We start from the raw sequence: 8878 nt of genomic DNA on the forward strand, positions 1-8878 counted from the left end.
TATTTTTGGAGAATTTAATTAGGTTTTTGGCCCAACAGATTCCCCATCTCATTCCCCAAAATGGGGATGGAGGAAAAAAAATGGGGAAGCTTCCCCAAATCTGCAGCATTCTCCAAATTTTTGGAGGAAAAAAGGGATTCTTCAAAATAGGGAAGCTGTTAGATTTGGTGTAAAAATTAGTTGGAGAATATGACTTTTGCTTCCCTATTTTGGAGAAAATTTTGGAGAAGCTGTTGGAGGTGCTCTAACGTCCGCAGCATATAGCTTGGCTTGAAGCCTTTTCATAATCGCATTATTACTCAAAAATAGTTCTAACTATTGGAATTTTTTTTCTACTCTAGTTAAATCTATCCGCACGTCTAAAACAAAGAAAGAAACAACAAACGTGACAAAGCAATGCATACGTACAAACATCACCATCAATCCACACATTCTACTATCCCAAAGTTTTCGTAAGCGACGCGAGCTTTTGATTTATTACTGAGTTGTGGATAACTCCCTCTCTATAGATATATTATTATTATATAATAATAAAGGGGTAACAAATACATACAAAAACGGTAGAACGGGATATTATATTTAACTTTTCCTAGGCGCTCTATTGAACCAACAGTTGATTTGAAACTTATTCTTTATGTCCGCAAAATGAATGAACGAATGAGAGAGAGAGAGAGGGAAGAGGCCAAAACGAAGAGCTGAAAGGGGCTTTTCACCTTCCAAGCGTCCGAAACAACCCTGCAAACAAGCCAATCTCTCTCTAAAAAAAACTCACCTCTCTCTCTCTCTCTCTCTCTCTGAAAAATTTTAACTTATTTTAGAGAGAGGGGGGGAGAGAGAGAGGGGGGGACGTCATTCTTTCTCCTGTGTCCCAAAGCAAGAGGACCCTTCTCCTTCTCCCCCTCCTCAATGGACCCATACGCCCCTACCCCACAACCTCCATCCTCCATGAGGCCGAGGGCATTCTCGTCAATGTAGCCTCTGAACATCGCATTGTAGCTTAGAAAGGCAGACAGAATGGAGCCAGGCAATGGAAACAGCAACGGAGGAGGAAGAGTAGAGGTAAAAATGTGAGTATATGGTCAAGTGTAAATGTATTCTGTTCTCTCTCCTTCCTCTCTCTCTCTCTCTCTCTGTGCGTTTTTTTCCCCTCCTCCTTTGGTACTGTAAACAGTGAATATTTTGGGATTTTGCTTTAAATTACTTGCTTTATTATGTTAATATTGGTGGGGTTTTGATTGAAATGCTTAAATGGGGTTCCCCCCCTTTGATTATGATTGTGGTCCTGTGGTAAGATGTGATGTTAGTTCCTTTTTAGATTATAAAGTTTGTGGACCATTGTTTTTACTTTTAGATGTGATCCAAAGCCTGTTAATGCAATTTGTAGATCATCTTCTTACGTTATGCCATCGTTATTCCCATGAGATTGATGCCCTTTATTCCTTGGATTATATATTTATCTGGATTCAGTATCTATTTTTCATGGCAATAGTTGCTTGATATCAGAGAACTGATAAATTTTGTTTTTACTTGCTTGTCCTTTGTATCATCCTTTATAAAATTTTAAATTTTATTTTCCATGCTTATTTCAGATAACTCGAGTATGGAAATATCAGGCATAGTTACGCGTACACAATTGATGTTTGTAGGTGTTTTTGGCATGTATACAATGCTTAGCCCCCATTGCGGACGGTACATTGTTAATGGCTAGAAGCAGGTATCAGCGATGTAAAATGCGTGATTGCTTTAACTGTTTTTATATAATAAAAGTTTATACTAAAAAAATCCATTAGAGAAACATCTCAAGGTGCATGATAAGGAGTTTCCCGATCCTACACAAAAGTGATCCCGACTTGGAGAATATATCCGTAAACCAGAGAAGTACATATATCACGAAAGAAAAAACTCCCCACAACAAAAAACTCTAAAGTATGGAAACGCTAGGCATATTCAGGCATACACGATTGATGTTTATAAGTGCTTTTGGCATGTATAAAATTGTTTAACCTCCATTGTTGAGGGTACATTACTAATGGCTAGGGGCAGTTAGTAGTGTTGTGCGCGTCGCGGAAGCGTGACAACCAAACGGGCGTGCTTCGAGAACCAAATCAAACAAACGTCGAGATAAAGGCCAAACAAATCAAAACAACGGTACAAATCCAAACACAATAGTTTTACGTGGTTCAACAATTGCCTACGTCCACGGGGCAAGAAGGGGATGAGGTTTTTCACTAATAGAGAAAGAGTACAAACTGAGATTATAAATCATTCGAAGGAACAAACTAATCTCACCAACAAGCTCTTAATCTCTCCAAACAAAACCCTAAACAAATAGCTCAGAAAATATCTCTTTTCTGTGCCCCAAATATCCCCAATTTTTCTTCTCTACCAATTTTCTCTTCCAATTGTTCCATATATATAGAAATCCTAAAATCATAAACATACTAGGAATTCTAAACCAAAACTAAATCAAATTAGGAATCCTAATAACCTATTACCAAAATAGATTAGGAATCCTAATAATCTCATGTTACCAAAATAGACTAGGAATCTTAATAACCTCTTGTTATCAAAATAGATTAGGAATTCCCTATCCAATAATTCTTCACCTCGGCGAAGTTTTTTTCAAAACTGAGCCGACACCGACCAAACCAAATGCCTCACTTGTTGCGTCCAGTACGCCACGGCAACGGACTCATGACAACGGACTCCATCCACATAAGTCGAGACCCAAACGGGAGTGCGAACACTCACCTAAACGTCAGTATCTACTCACCAAATCGGCTGCATCAAAACTGACTGCCTATGTATCCTCTTGCCCAAGGAATCAAGCCTTCACGTAGTTCACCCAAATGGCCTCCAAAGGCCCTCAAACAAATAGAAAAGTCTGCAACTCTTCACCAATATCATCTGTATTCAAATCCAAATGATCCCCAATCTGTGTCACTTCAGCTGGAATCTCAAACGATGCAGTATGATCTGGAGTTTCCTCCTAATGTGGAGTAGCATCACTCTCTACCCGCTGCGATGTCCCAAAGATCTGATCATCACTCTCCACCTGCCGAGAGTCAAACGTGGCATACCTGCTCAGAATAAAGTCAGAAGCCAATATCTGATAATCAAACACGTCTTTGAATCCCAAATGTGCTATCGGATCAAATCTCACATCCACGATGTGATCGAGTGCTGGGCAGCCAAACATCCGACGCAACCCAAAATCTGAAACAGCTCCACTAGATCCCATATCTATACATGCAGCAGTCGGCAACCTATACATGAGACGGCCCAAACATGTCGTAGCCTGCACACCAATGCCAATGCTCAACATCAAACGTTAATCCTCCTCCAGAAAGGAACAACTACCTGAATCTGCCATCTCGCCTTGTCGCCTCAAAGTTTCCACACCAATGAAGTGTCTCCTATTGCCGTGAGCTCGGCACAAATGCAAGAAAGAACCCCTACCATAATCAGAACGTCGGGTTACCTTTCTACCAACACACTTTCTCCATCTGTTGCGGGATTCTAGGACTTCACACCAACGGGATTTGATTGTAACCCACCAATGCCTAGAGCAATCCCCAACTGTGGAAACTACATACGTATTACCTCCCAATAATGCTCCCTTGGAAGGCTCCCGAATGCCTAAATGAACACCCCTCAGAAAAACCCTCGAATGATGGATAGAAGTGCCAAACTCCACCTCGGTCTTCTCGCTCATACCAATGGGTTCACAAGATTTCAATATGCAGGTCAATGGCACTTCTCAATAATCCAATGCACCGTATCAATAAACAAATAACCCAGCTTTAAATCCTTCTATTTCGGCCAACTATCTCAAAGCATCAACAAATGAAGAATAGATCCAAACTGATAAAGGAGAGAATTTTACCTCCAAATGAAACCCTAACAAGAGTCTCCAAATGATCTCACCCCGCACGACGGCAACGAGATCCACAAATAGGAAAAATCTCACTTTTATTTGCAAACGAAGCCCTCGAAGAGCCTCCAAAGCGATCTACTCCTCCAAATAGCTCAAGCACCAACAAACCAATGCGGAATAAACGAAGAATAGATCCAAACTAAAAAAGATAGAGTCTTTACCAAAAAGATCCCACCTTTCTCACCAAACGAAGCCCTAGTTGAACTTCCAAATTGATCTACTCCTCCAAATAGCCCAAGCGTAGCCCGAGCTCTGATACCACTTGTTGTGCGCGTCGCGGAAGCGTGACAACCAAACGGGCGTGCTTCGCGAACCAAATCAAACAAACATCGAGATAAAGGCCAAACAAATCAAAACAACGGCACAAATCCAAACACAATAGTTTTACGTGGTTCGGTAATTGCCTACGTCCACGGGGCAAGAAGAGGATGGGGTTTTCACTAATAGAGAATGAGTACAAACTGAGATTACAAATCACTCGAAGGAACAAACTAATCTCACCAACAAGCTCTTAATCTCTCCAAACAAAACCCTAAACAAATAGCTCAGAAAATACCTCTTTTCTGTGCTCCAAATATCCCCAATTTTTCTTCTCCACTAATTTTCTCTTCCAATTGTTCCATATATATAGAAATCCTAAAATCATAAACATACTAGGAATTCTAAACCAAAACCAAATCAAATTAGGAATCCTAATAACCTATTACCAAAATAGATTAGGAATCCTAATAATCTCATGTTACCAAAATAGACTAGGAATCCTAATAACCTCTTGTTACCAAAATAGATTAGGAATTCCCTATCCAACAAGTAGCAATCTAAAATGTGTGCTAACTTTAACTATCTTTTATGAATTAAATGGTATTTCGTTGAAAAGCTTTTAGTGAAACATCTCAAGGTACATTGTAAAGAGGTGTTCAATCCTAGACAAGAAGTTACTCTAGCTCCTAGAGAACACCGATAATCCTGAGAAGTACAAATATTACAACAGCAAAAAGAACTTCTTCCGAAGGAATAAAAGAAAAAAAATCTGACAGAACCAAAGACTAGTTCTAATGAACAAAAGTCAGGATGTTGATGGCAAGTGACAACTCAATCGTCTTTCATGCTATCCTCCACTGCTGTTGTTGTTTGTCCTATAAGAACTAAGAGTGTTGCTTTTCTAGTGTACATATACGAGGAATAGTATCTTGCCAAACCTTTGTTTAAATCAAATACTAATGCTCAGTCAATTAGATGAAACATGAATGCAGAGAAGTAAGAGAGGATTTTCATATCAATCAGGATTGAACTGTTATTGCCTTATTGGAATGCTTGTGACAATAGGTTTAAACCATAAATGTCATGTATTTTTCATATGATAGCCTATGACATATTTAAATTGAAAAAATGAATAATGTGGGAGAATAAAAATATCCATGACAGTTTCTATTGCCGAAGTGAATCATTTGATTATATATTTCTGATGTTCATCTTTGGCTTACTCTTTACACTGAAAGGAACCTGATGAAATACATGGGGATCTTCGTCTTTTTAATTCCATTATACCTGTGTAATAGTTATAGACTTATAGGAAGATTCATCAAATTTCCTTATTAACGGTCATTATCCATGAGGCAGGGATAATCACCTAAGCCATTTAAGTGCATATATGTCCAGGTGAGAAAACCAACCATTTTAAGATGCTGAATACATATTATTGTTAAAATTTCTGCAGTTAATAACAAAATACTGTACTGCAGTTAGTTCTTTTATCTACTTAGTTGATTGCTTCTATTTTGGTCATTATGTTTAACTACCACCTACTTAGTCAGAGCACGCCATGATGCTTATGGGATGTTTGTGTTAACTATATATTATTTCTACTTAGTTGCAAATAGATTATGGCTTACTGGATTTATGCTTCTACTATATCCTTTAGTTTTATGTTGTTTAGTACAACCATATGGTTTGACAGTAATAATGTCTAACTTTCTACATTATCTCATAGGTTTTAGCATATGTTTGTCTAGCTTCGTATAATGATTGAGAGAGATGCTTCACCCTCATAAATTTTCTCTACTTTGCAATTCCTAATACTTTATGACAGTTTACATTCTGATGATGAATCCCCCCCCACCCCCCCAAAAAACCCCCCAAAAAAAAGCTTTAAAAAAAGAAAGAAAGATTGATAGATGTGGTTGTTGACTAGAATGTTGTGTGAAACTGAATTTTTGTTTGGATGAACAGAGAACATCTTTGGTGTACCTTTTAGTATCTATGTATGGAGTTTCTTTGAAGGCTATTAGGAAAAAGAAAAGTTCCGTGACATCACATTGGTTTTTTTTTTTTGGCTTGAGAAAAGTTCGTCTTGAAATTTAGGAATTAAAGAAATATTCTTTATCATTTACTTCATTTGATGTTGGAGTTTCTAATGGCTAATTTGAGTGGTTGTTGGTCTCTAATAATGTTGAGTTGAAAGAACTAGTTTGGTTGCTTATTGGTCTCTAATTCGTTGTTGGTTTTCTCAAAAACTCAAAAGGGTTAGTTTTTTCCTTTAAAAAAAACAAAAAACCAAAAAACCATAAGGGGAGGGTGTGTGATCTCCTGCCTTTTTCTTCTGTATCTTGTTTGAGACATGGAATATTATCTTGATTTCTTTCGATGGAGGCACTTCTCTGAAGTTGTCTTAGCTTGTTCTGATTTTTTTTTTTAAAATCCAATCTTCATATTTTAGTTATTCTACAAAAATTTCCAATGCCATTGACCTGTGAAAGCATTTGACTTTTGCCATGGTTGTTTCATGACAAAGTACTTATCGACAAAAATTGACTAGCATTTGCATTTTCTCCTGTGCTTCAAATTTGTCGACCACTCTCACTCACTTTGCATATGTTCCAAATAATGCAAATAGGACCAATAGAAGAATCATGGTTTCTGATGCCGTTATGCGCATTCACCCAATCTAATGACATGATTTGCTCGTGGTGCATGAAAGTAAATTAATGGTCAGCTATGGTGTTGAAGGAATTGGACAACTTTAGTCCTTCAAATGGTTGTTTCTCAAGCTTTGTTGCTTCACTTTCTAACTGACATTCCAGTTCTTCTATAATGATAACTGACATTCCAGTTCTTCTATAATGATAACTTTATCTTTTATGCGTTACGCGGATAGACCCCTGTAGTATCGCTGTTTTGAACATACTAACCCTCTAGTTTNACCCCCCCCCCCCCCCCCCCGACACACACACACACATAAAAAAAAAAGGAAAGAAAAAGAAAAAAAGAAAGCCCAAAACAATCTCCTGTGTGAAATAAAATCCAAAACAACCTCCAATGTGAAATAGTTTCGACTCTTTTATTCTCAGAGAAATAAAATTGATCTTTGAGAAATACAATCCCTAATGGTAAAAAAAAAGTCAATAGCACACAAGGGGTCTGCAAAAATAGAACGAGAGGGCTAGTAAGTTCAGAATAGCAATACTACATGTCTATCTGCAATGCTCCTTTTCTGTCGCTATTGTAATACAATGTTTCCAATTTGAAGTTGCTTTGTGTTATCAACTACTTGTTGTTGATTTGACTTGCTTAAGTAGAATCTTCTCAAACCTTTTCTTTTAGCATGTAGGTGAAAGGTAATGTCATCCACCATAGAAGGTTCTTGAACACTAAGAGAACTATGTTGAAGTACATCAGTTAAATTTCCTTTAAGTAAACATAACTTCGAATATTTCGCTAGATATATGTTGCTCTGTTTTCTACCAATGTGCTCACTTAGAAGCAGAATTACTACACTAGAACCTAGTCGTTGATTTCGGGTGAAAACTTGAGTTAACCCTGCCATATTTGATGGTATTCTTTGTTTACTTCTTTAATATTTGTGAAGTGAGATGAATTCTTTTGATCTTATAAGCACATAGCTGCTTCTTATCCACCTAATTCTTTTATAATAATATTTACATTGGTAGATCGATTGCATTACATTGCAACTCACTTTAGACTTGTTAGTTATCAGCCACTATCCTTTATCTTTTGAAGTAGTGCAAAAATATTCTACTAAGTTATTCTCCTTATACTTTGATAGTAATAAACTGCACAAAATTTACTCAATCATATGAGTATATATGCCTAACCTGTTTTACCTGGTTTTGTCTTGAAATTCACTTTTTCTTCATATTCTTCATATATACAGGGTTAGGTGTACCCTTCGCATGTCATATCTTGGAAAATTCTCTCCTCACTTGGTGCCACCTAAAATTCTAGCATTCTGATCACCATGAATCTTTTGCCATATTGTTCTAATTTTTCTTCTGCACAGTTTGGCCGTTCAAAATTTTTTTGTTTACTTGATTGATAGGTCTCTAACCAGTTGTGTTATTTGATTCCATTTGGATATATCTACTATTTTTCCTGCATTAAATCTCTGGACACAATCTGGCTTCTTCATCAGTCAATTTGCTTAAATTTCCTTTTTTTTTTAATGCTTATGCTGTCATTGGTAGATTTATAGTGCTCCTCTCGTTATATTATTAAGAGAAGCAAGCATATAGACGGAATACCTTCTTCTCTGGCTGATCTTTTATTTCATGCTTAGGATAAAGTAGTTGTCTTAAAGAGAAGGGATATTTTGACATCTGGATATTATTAGTAAAGTTACTTAGAGATCTTATGGCTTGATTTATTGATATTTGGATATTATTATTAAACTTATTTAGAGATCTTATCGATTGATTAGTTTGAAGCAGACCGCGATCCTATATAGGAGGCAATGATTTAATTACTAATTGGTTGAACCTGGAAAATTAGTTTAATGGGCGAATTTGACTTTTTGTCGTTAGCTTCAGTTGAACTTTCATATTTCTATCTTAATATATTTTTCAAATTGAACTTTGCTTCTAATTGTGGCCATGCTAGTATAGTATTAGTTCAAACATGCTGTCAGAACTTATCTGAGTGTGCCAG

The 8878-nt window shown here is 37.0% G+C and overlaps 1 long non-coding RNA gene across 2 annotated transcripts; it reads left to right on the forward strand.

Moving 5' to 3' along the window:
* Positions 648-8336, forward strand: LOC109834306. Of its 2 annotated transcripts, XR_002245525.1 has the most exons (3): positions 648-1067; positions 1590-1714; positions 8109-8336. It is a non-coding gene; the product is annotated as an uncharacterized LOC109834306 (long non-coding RNA). The 2 variants fall into 2 exon arrangements; XR_002245526.1 differs by lacking the exon at positions 1590-1714 and having other exon boundaries at positions 652-1059.

This window comes from Asparagus officinalis, chromosome 3 (genome assembly GCF_001876935.1).
Source record: "Asparagus officinalis chromosome 3, Aspof.V1, whole genome shotgun sequence".
Classification (NCBI taxonomy): Eukaryota; Viridiplantae; Streptophyta; class Magnoliopsida; order Asparagales; family Asparagaceae; genus Asparagus; species Asparagus officinalis.